Source organism: Otolemur garnettii, unplaced genomic scaffold, assembly GCF_000181295.1.
Source record: "Otolemur garnettii isolate 467f Iridium unplaced genomic scaffold, OtoGar3 scaffold00119, whole genome shotgun sequence".
In the NCBI taxonomy this organism is placed as follows: domain Eukaryota; kingdom Metazoa; phylum Chordata; class Mammalia; order Primates; family Galagidae; genus Otolemur; species Otolemur garnettii.
In genome coordinates, this window is record NW_003852514.1 from 4,182,702 (window position 1) to 4,193,776 (window position 11,075).

Here is an 11,075-nt window from a genome sequence, read left to right on the forward strand (position 1 = left end):
AGGACATGAGAAAAGAGCCTTGAGAGGCTGAGACAACCCACAGGATTTCTAACTGAAACATAGTCTGAAAGCATCCATCCTAACCACCAGCTGCAGTTTTCCAAATGGGGAAGCTGGGGTCAGAGTGTCCAGAGAACTGCCAACCAACAGCAGGGCCAAACCACATCCCAGGTCCCTGAAGATTCCCAGTGGATGATACCTTGCTCTGGCTTTCATGAAACAGTGGAGGAATCATAAGCTCCCTGGAGAAAGGGGCCTGCAGCCCCCAAAGCAGAATCTCTGGAGAAAACAGATTGTATCTATCAAGTCCCTCAACTCTTCTCCAAAGTTACTTTGGGATCTTTCATATCACCCAGTCATTGAGTGACAGGCCATCCAGGCCTCTGGTGAATATCTGATGCATCAGAAGATATTTTAGCCTACATTCCAAGTAGCTTTCCCTTAAGATTTTTATCACTCTCAGGTAAGCCTGAACATCTATCTGCTAAGCTTGCAAAGTTCTTTTACTTTCCTCACAGTGAGCAGATAATTGAAGGACAGATATCAGTTTCACTGTGACTGTCCTCTTCCAGACCAGGCTCTTATACCTAAAACACGGGAAGCCTGTGTTCTGGGGTCACTGATGGGAGATTAACAGACAGAAAGTTAATACTAAAGACAGGATCTGGCTCACAAATGCTCCTGAGAAAAATGAGAGACCAGGAGAAACGCAGACCCATGATGTTTTCTTAGTAGCATGGATGCATTGTATGATCCCCAATTTCATGAGCTGATTAACATTAAACCCAAGAGAAGGGGTAACTCCCCGAGAGCTGTGATGAGAACAAACTGATTTTTATTTGCACAAACATTCTTCAGGTGGAGAAAAGATGTGAGCATTTTTACTGCAAAGAAGTTAGCACTTTGGTTCTGGGCAGTCACTTTAAGGAGGTAGTTCTGATGATTTTCCCCCCACATCTCCATGCAATATCTTAGTGCCTAGGCTTTGAAAATCTTTAGCCTCTAACTGAACTCAGGGGCTCTCTGGGCTTTTAAATCTCAGTGGAGATGCCAGTCCCATGGAAATACCGGGGAGATGGAAGGATGGTTGTGGGGAACTTGGCAGATTCCTTTGATCCACCACAACAACACAGAGTGATTACAAAGGATACCTGTGAGGGCCTTAATGACTTTCCAGACATCAGACCCCTTGTTTGTCACAGCAGCTGCCATACTACTTGCTCTCCGTCCTTATAAGGGCCCCTCTCCTTTCTAGGTTGATCTTTCTCTCTGGCTCAGGTCCTTTTTGCTTCTGTTGAACAATAGCTGCCTCTTCCCCACCATCATGGTCCTCAAGACATGAAGACTAAGTCTTCCTCTACAGCTCATGGTCTAAAGGCATGTTTGGAGCAGGGCACCAATGTCTAGGATGACAACCATCCAAAATCCCACCCTCACTCCATTGGCTTTAGCTCCCTACTTCATGGACCCAGCCATTGCCCAGACCTCCTTGGAAGCTCTCATATACTACCTCCCTTTCTGGTGCCCAGCATGCCCTGTAGCCTCCTGGCTCCACCTTCTTATCTGCTCGACCATACCCAGGCATATCCTGTGCATGCTCTCAGCAGCACCTCAGCAGCTCTGGTCCCCCGGACTTCTACCACCCTAACCATCTGACACCTCATCCTTAAGATTTCATCATCCACCTTCCCTTCCACCTAGCCCTGCCCAGGCTGTCCAGCTTCTGCTGAGCCTTGAGGCCCATGGCTGGTCTTTTTACTTGTCTTTATCTGTTTAATTTCTCTTCTTCCCTTTTATTAGTTGACTTCTGTCCCAAACCCTCACTACTTGCCTCAGCAGCCTCTCAGCACATCAGCCTCCCTCGCTCTGTCACAACGATTGCGTTTAACAGGGTGTGATGGCCTAACATTTCCATCAACTAAAACCCAGGCAAACCTTCTAGTGCTCTTCAAAAGGTAGGTGTCTCTTTTCTTCCTCTTCCTAATAATTATCCTTTTATATCTGTTTCTGGACCCATTCAATCCCACTTTGTGGAGGAACTCAGTGTAATTAATTATACTCTGTCTCTCACCTTCGGCCTCTTCATAGCTGCCTGTAATTTTCCCACAGAAATTACCCTACAATTATCTCTCCTCTTATACAAAATCAAAGGTGAAATGCATTTTTGTATGTTTTCACTCAAGAAATATTTACTGGGAGCCTACTAGGTACCAACTGCTATGAATGGCACAAAAAAAATGGATGGGCAAATAGGGCGGCCATGATCCATCCCTGCATGGGACTCAAGGTCTAGCCAGGGAGAGAGACAGTACACAATCAATACCCAGGCAGAGTATCACTAAAAGTATTTGGAAACTACAAAAGAGAAGTCCAGGCTGCCGTGCGAGGCATATGAGGGCTGTCTCCCGGGTCTGGGGCTGGGAGCTCGCCTGTGAGAGTGTATGTGCAGGGATCCAAGCAGCATAATGGGTCCCAGCCCAGCCCTCAGGAACTGGCCATTTCTTACTCTTGAGGGCTGCCTCTTGCCAGGCCCAGCTACCCAGACATTTCTTCTCCTCAGGGCCTCTTTCTAGAATAGTCTATGTTTCGACATCCTGGCCTCCTTGATCCCCTCAGCCCACTGTCGTGTGGCCTCTGTCCTGCTCTGCCCCAGATCTGCTCTCACCAGAGACCACAACAACCTCCTGGTTACACACACAAAGGACATTCCCCAGACTGGGTTAACAAAGAAATTTGTAAATAGCGCCCTACAGAGACTCCTCCAGACGGCCTTCATCACTCATCACTAGGCTGGCCAGGCAAAACATCTCTTCTTCTCATGAAATTGGGATCTGACCACAAGCAGAAGAGTTTTTTAGATCAAAAGAGAATTATATATTAAACATTAAATACTTAAATTTGAAAATTGAAATGAACAGACTAATATCTAGAAAAACTGAAATCATTAAAATTAACTGGAAATAAAAACCCAGAAACTTGAGTTTAAAAAAATGAAACCATCACAGAATTCCCTTTAGCAGTTTTGCAGGAGACCTTCTTCTTTTCATATGGATTTCCTGTGCTGCCGGTTCCAAGGCCTAGGTCAGCCCCATGTGATAACACAGGAGTTGAAATGTGGCTTGTCTAAATCGCTCAGGATAAAACAGACATGTAATATACTTCATTAATAATTTTTATGCTGATTACATGCTGAAATGATACTATTTTTCTTTGTGGGGGTTAAATATATTATTAAAATGAATTTACCTGTTTCTTCTTACTTTCTGAGTGTGGCTTACAGAGAGCTTACAATTACATATGTGGTTTGCTTTATACTTTTACCAGATAGCACTGACGTAGGGAAAGAAGAGAGTGGGACAAATCACTGTGGACAAGGAACATAAAAGTAAGAGAATAAAACAAAAAGACAAAAGTAAGAGAGTTTCGGAAACAATATCAGCGGCACAGAACACTGACAGCAGTTGGACGAGGCATGTGCTAAGCGTGTTCCGTAAGTTATATCACCTCTGAACAACCTGCAGTGTAGGTCACCCCTGGATTTTCCCACAGCACTGCTGTGAGCTTGCCCGGGCCACACTGCAGAATGGGACAGAGCTGCCTTTCCCACCAGGTTTGCCAGGCCCCGGAATACTCCCTTTCAACCACCTGGACGCCACCTTACCTCCCCCCAGCAGAAAGGGATCAGCCAGGAATGGATGCAGCGTCGCTGTTCAAAACACAAGACTTGATTTCTTACTCTGGCTCTGCTGTTCGACTTCGAGCCAGTTTTCTCATATTCTGGGGTCCATTCCTGGCTATGACAAACAAGAGGCCAGGTACGGCCTAGCCCACCAGACTATTAGAAACACGACCCGTGACGTGTGTCTGGAAGGCTGCAGAGAGATGCAGAGATGCCTTCAGGGCCAGGCCGGCCACAATCAGCTGCTGGTGCTTCGACCATTTGGATTCTATTTGCATTCCCTCTGTGTTCCTGGGCAGGAACAGGCCTTTTCAAATGGGCTTAGCTCTCCAAATCCACTCAAAATGTCACAAAATTAAATGAATGGTTTCTTAGACACCACGGGGAGTAGAAACCCAATAGCAAAACACTAATGGTTTCCTTTGCAGGAAGCCCCTTTGAGGATAAAAGAATTCATCTGAGAGTCAGATCCCTTCCTGGCTGGTGCGTCCGTCGCCACATGACAAGCAATGGGGAAGTCAATAGCACCTTCGCCCCGTTCCACCTGTGATCCCGGAGAACAAGAGAAGAGCGACCAGAGGGGAGAAAATCCTGATCCTCTGGTTTCAATTACAGGAAGGTGAAAAATTATTTGATATCTGAGCTTACTAAAGGCGCCCATTCCTTCTGCTCCAAAGATCTTTCCAGCGAAACGGAACAAAAGGGGAGAAAGATGTGGAGATGCATATTGAGGGGAAGGGATAGTGGGAAAGAAAGCCCGCACAGCAGGGGAGAGCTGATGACAATGCAGACAAAAGAAAGAACTTCTTAAGATTTTTTTCTAAGAAATGAGATTTACCCTGAGCTGGTTCTTTTATTAGGATGTCTCTCACTCTTTCCCTTGCCCTATATCTCTCAGACCAAGAATCACATTTGGATTTTTGAATCCATGTGGATGGCACCGATGGGGTTGTCACTCCCTAAAGGTGACATCACTCTGGGCTCCGTGTCTGGGTAGTGAGAATTCAAACATGGGGTGGCAGCCCCTGCCAGGGTCCCAGCCCAGCCCCAGCCAGTGATCCCCCCTTGATTTTCCTGGGAACAGACTCCTCACAGGGCTTTTGACAAGGTTTTCCTTTTCAACTACACAAAGAGAGAGGCCTATATTAATTGTAGCCCTTTCTGAGACCAGAGGGCTGGTCTGGCTCCCGCCTAAGAGGAGACATCTTATCACACTGACCAGGAGTTTCACACAGCAGCATTCCAAGCTGCCTTGAATTCTGGGTATATGGGGCTGGGGATACTATCTAAGCTCCTTGAGACATAGTTTCCTCATCTGGAAAGGGGAGGAAAGTAAAGTTGATCCAAACTGCAGAGCTAGTTGAAGCTAAAAGAAAATATATAAAATATTTAGCTCACATTGATACTTTATGTCTCTAGAAATCAGCTCCCCCTTCCCCAGGTATAGACAACAATCATCACCAGTCAGGCTTTTTGAAGGGGGTAAAACCCCTTGTTCTATTCAAGTTCAAAAATATGACATCCAATAATGGTGGGTGAAATAAATTTGCCTCCATGCCCTGCTACTGGTTTAGCACTGTCAGCATTTCACCTAAGCTTGTCTGGAAGCTCCATGTGTATGCAATAAAAACATTGCATCGCTCCCCACTGATCAAAGAGGATAAGCTCAGGTTAGATGGTGTCTGAGAAAACTCATCTTAGTTTTACATTTCTGCTGTCCAGCACAGTGGTGCGGTGCAAAGCTGTGCAACTGTAACATAAACATTACATAACTGGAAACCACAGTATTTAACATAGGAACACATGAGGGGGAATTAGCCATATAAAAAGTCTGGCATGTTTGTTTTAAAAATTAAGTCACACTACCTTAGAGTCACACATTATAAATTTTGTCACTTCATCTAGACTGTAAATTTGCCAAAGGCAAGAACCCTTTCCAACATCTGTGGGTTTTTTCCAGCATCTGCCACTTTGCTTGGCAAAGTGGCTGCCTAATTAACATTTGTTACTTGGCTGATTGATTGATTGATTAATTAAAAAACAGTTCTATGTTTTGAGGCTATAGAAGCTGAAGTAAAGGGGCCCTGGTTCTCCTCACTTTCTGGGGACTTCACACTCACGCTCAGACTTCCAGCGCCATCTTTGAGTAATGGTCCTGCCAGTACAGACAGGGGCAGCGGGGCTTGGAAGCTGCCTGCCACTCTCTGACCTCTTTTAAGTACAGCCTCATCTCCCCACACTGCTTCTCCACCAAAGTGCTTGAGCCGAGCAAAGCTCCAACCTACAGACGCAAGCACATGTAGGCTGACATCAGGTCCTAGCTGCAACCTAGCAGGTTTCAGGCCTGGAGTAGCCGGCGGGGACTATCCTGAGAGTTTCACTGGAACACCAAGGAGGTTCCAAAATCTCAAGAGTTGGTCATGAAGGAGAAATATGGGTTTGGTTATTAGGCACCCCTGTGGTATGTTTAAAGAGCTTTTTGGGGCCAGGCACAGGGGCTCACTCCTATAATCCCAGCATGCTGGGAGGCTGAGGTGAGTGGATCACCTGAGCTCAGGAGTTTGAGACCAGCTTGATCAAGATAGAAAAACTAGTTAGGCATCAAGGCAGGTGCCTGTAGTCCTAAGTTCTTGGGAGGTTGAGGCAAGAGGATCACTTGAGCCCAAGAGTTCGAAGTAGCTGTGAGCTCTGACACCAGGACACTCTACCCAGGGTGACAGAGTGAGTCTTCATCTCAATTTAAAAAAAGAACAAGAAAAGGAGCTTCTTGGCCTCTCATACCAAGTTTTTTGGAACTAAGTGGGTCTGGGTTTCAGGAACCCTCTCCCATCATAGCCAACCCCTCCCAGTGCTGTACACATAGGGGCTGACAGCAGGCCATTCCTTGGTGCCTAATCCAGCTCCAAGTGTGCCCAAATTGAGTCCAGCCCTGCCCAGTGCTGGCCGCAAAGCTCCCTGGAGACTAGGATGAGTAGACGTGAGGAGGAGGAGGGCGCTCAGAGAACTTACAGAGCCACCCCACCCCCATATCTCGTCCATGCTCAGCAGCCTGACTTCCATCTGCTGGCCTCTGCCTGTCGGTGACAAGGCGCTTCTCTCGCTGCCAGTCCTACTTTGCCCACCCGACAAGTCTGCTGTAAGGGCCAGAGGGGCCACCTCCCCTCACCCAGCCACTCTCCAATACTGACTGCAGGGGGCGGGTGGAATGCTCCCCACAGGTGGGAAATTCTGAGTCATGTGAGCTACACGGGCTCCCAGAGAGCCACAATGAGATGAAGCACCAATACTTCCTGGACTCACCTCTCAGATAGACCACTGCACCTCAGCTCCTAAGTAGGTCGGCTTCTTGCAGCTCAGTGCAGAGGACTCCTCGACCATTGACACGTACTGTAAGCTGGCCGCATGGAAAATGGTCCAGAACAAATGAAGGTCCTGGTTGTGACCCAGCTTCCAGGATGCCAACATAAACACAAATTAGATGGTCAGAGCCAGCTCAGGGTGGCCATTGCAAGCAAGGAGCTCCCAGCCTTCCTTCCCTCTCCCACAGGCAGCAGGCATGAGGGATGGAGCCTAGTACCTTGTGAGAGGCACCAGGGAAGTGTTATAGCTCTTACTGCTCATCTTTATACTCTATCCAGTTTCTTACCTAGTGAAGGAGAAGCTCTTGGAACATACATCCCTGGCACAGATGTACGGACAAAATCACAATCAGCAGAGCAGCCAGAAGGAAGCCCCTGGCCAGGCTGATGGCCAATCAGCGCAGACAGCAGCATGGAGACCTGCAAACAGGCCGGACAGTCAGGCAGCTGGAGTGGCAGTGAGGCCCCAGCCACGCTGCAGGGAAGGACACTTCCCAGAGCACAGGACTGGCATGGAGCAGGGGCCTGTGAGTTGTGGGCATGTAGGCTTGGGTGACAGAGTGTCTGAGTGGCTTTCTTGCTTTCAAGGAGCTATCACAGGCCTGGCACTGAGAGACCCGCGAGGTGGGGCAGAGGGACCAGAGTCTGGCGAGCAGGTGGGGTGGCCGAGGGGCTGAACTCTGTCTCAGAATTGACCTAACGTGGGATGAACCTTTCAGGGGATATTTTTAGTGTCCAACTGTTGATTTTTGGTGTGCATTTCACATGACTTTTCAACAGGCTTAGTTGTTTAAAAAATTGACTACTTTTTAAACTCTTTTCTTCCTCACCTCTCTGGCCAGACTTCATCAGTTAACTATTTTTGTGGGTTTTGTAAGGGGTGTGGGAGTTACATCTCCCTGAGCTTCTTAAATGTATCAGGATTTTTCCTCCTGAGGAGAGTCTGTGATTACCATACCTGATAGTTGTTTATAGTTTTAAGGGCCTCTATTATGGAACATACCAAATCTACTTCCACAGTGTGTGCTAACCAATTCCCATACTTTATTCATCATAAAGTCATGAATTAAATAATTCCTCCAGATAACTATTAAATACCAATCCTTCCACTGAGTGGCTCCTACCTGATTACTGGGCTTAAGATGCTGTTAAGAATCAGAATCTTAATTTGGCCAGTTGACCATACCAGGTAATCAGTACCCCTAGAGGAGGAACTCCATGTGCACATCGTACGGTAGGACCTCCCTGCATGACCACCTCCTTATGTTGACCTAATTTTCATAGGTGGGACATGCACCTCATGTAAGTATCAGTATAGTAGGCCTCGTTCCTAAGCCGACCACCTCTGTATGTTGACCAGCTTGTAAAAGTCGCTTGGGTGGTCAACTTACAAAGGTTCTGCTGTATTTATATTTCAAGTCATTTCTTCCCAACAACGTTCCCATTGTGTCATTTTGCTTATACAGCATTAGAATTTTTCATATCCATTGGGGGGAAATACAAAATAGTATAGAAGTCAGTACAGATATCGAAAAAACAGCAACTAGGAAGAAGACTGTTCTAGAACAGCTGGTAAGTGCTGTAGGGACAGAAGACAGGAAAAGGAAAGGGCAGGAACCGGCTTTGGATGAGTCTCCAGATCACACAGAGGCAGAGAGTTTCAAAGAGCAGGCCAGTCAGTTGATGTCCCCTGGAGATCTTTTATCATTTTTTTCTATCTCATTGGCTCTTACAACCAATGAATACTCCTTTCTGAACTTACAAACCCGATATCCATCTATCCTCCAGTGCCAAGATTTAAACTGGAATTGTGTCTGTTTAAAACTCACACTGACAAGCCTTAATTCATTTCTTTAAGTCCACCTGAAAGAGAAGTTCTCTATTACCTCAAAGATATTAAGTCCCTGGGTTTATTTCAGTGCGACTTCGACAGATGTATGACAGGTCAGTGCCCATGACTGAGTGATGTGTCAGAAGCCCCTTTATCCTCGTTCATTTCATCGTTTTAGAATCCAAATCAGGAGTGTGCGAGGCCGGGCCTGATTTCTCTTTCCATTACTCAAAATGAACTCAGGACACACTTACAGAAGAATCTTGGGGGGATATGAGTCAAAATTGTCTCCTGAGACAGCAATTTTGTTCTGTGACTGCTTCTGAGATGAAGGGAGAACGTGGCACATCCCGACAGACTGCATTAAGATTGTCCTTGAGCAGACAGGTGAGGTGAGCTTGAGAAACATGAGGGCTTGCAATCCTATTTTTCTTTTGCTCAAACTCTGTAAAATAAATAAATGGCACATTAATTTAAAAATTATTTAATTTCTAAAATAGCAAAAAATTATATAATTCTGGAATAGGCAGCATGGTAGTCTGACTAATCAGCTAAAGAAAGATGTAAATTTCCCTTTCAAATTCCTTCAGTACAAAAAGTTCCAGTGGGACCTACCGTTTCTGGCAAAGATAAAAGTAACATTCTGAATTTTTTTTTTTTTTTTTTTTTTTTGTAGAGACAGAGTCTCACCTCATCGCCCTCGGTAGAGTGTCGTGGCATTGCACAGCTCACAGCAACCTCCAACTCCTGGGCTTAGGCGATTCTCTTGCCTCAGCCTGCTGAATAGCTGAGACTATAGGAGCCTGCCACAAAGTCCTGCCATTCCTTTGATGCAGTTTGGCCAGGGCCGAGTTTGAACCCACCACCCTCCATATTTGGAGCCAGTGCCCTACCCACTGAACCACAGGCGCCGCCCCAGCATTCTGAATTTTTTATCCATAAACATTTTGAAAATACTCATCCATTTCCCAGTAGCTGATAGCAGACTAATTAGAACTGTCAATTTGGGGCACATACGCAATTTAAAATCTGACTTTACAGTTAGTATTAACATCTTTTAACTGGGTCTAGGTGATATACAACTTTACTTAATATGCAAAGTGCTTAAATTTACTTTCTGGTGTCTACTTCTATACACAGTCTTACAAACACATTGGTCATGATATAATCATTAATTGTGTGCCTCAAAACCTCCACTGAAAAAATCCCTTAAGAATTTCTGGTGACTTTCCCCCATCTGTGAAAAAATTGCTCAAATCGAGATTTATATTTATTATTACCCTATCCAAAGAGTGACTCCAAAGTTCCAAATTTAAATAACAAAAAGAAAACTTAGAATAAATTCTAGCAATTTAAAAATAAGTTTTACTGGAAAACTAAAGTGAAAATTTGTCTCCTGATAATGAAATTTACTCAAGGAACATCTGCTATAAACTTAATTTTAATCTGCATTTAAAAATAAAGATGATAAAGAGGAAGGTAGAAAGTGGCCTTGTTACCTGTTGGAAACCAAGAAAAGGTGATTCGTACCATCAACATAAGGAAAATGGGATTGAAGAAGTCAGGTCTTGATGCATGCTATGAGACTCTACAGTTCAAACAGAAAGAGTACTGTAAATCTCTCCAAAATGTTACTCCAAATAGCAATGTAAATAACCTATATAAAAAAAATGTATCATGAAAAAAACCTAAACCATGTTAATGACATCTGGAAATCTCTCATAAGCTCAAATTTTTAGACAATATGTTGTAAAGATGGGTTGACATCATAGAAATTCAAACATCCATCAACTCTTCTTTGAGATACTATAATTTTACAATTACATATTTTTATAATTGTAGCTTCAAACTGAAGCAATGCCCAGTGTTTCAAAGATTCTCTTACTTTAAATGATGCTTTTGACCAAATTTCCATGTCGTGGAGCATTTTTCCAAACCATTCACTGACTTCCTCATTCAGTCCACACTGTACTAAATCGCAGCTCATGTGAAATGAATAACTTGGAAACCAGATTGACATGTCAGCAAACCAAGCTAATGTTAAAAGTTTCAGGGTTTTCCTCCATTTTATCTTTTTTTTCTTTTTTCTTTTAAATTCCTATAGATACCTAACAGTTGTATATCTGTATAGGCTACATTGGATATTTTGATACAGGCATACAATGTGAATTAATGAAATTAAGGTAATTGGGGTGTCTGTCACCTC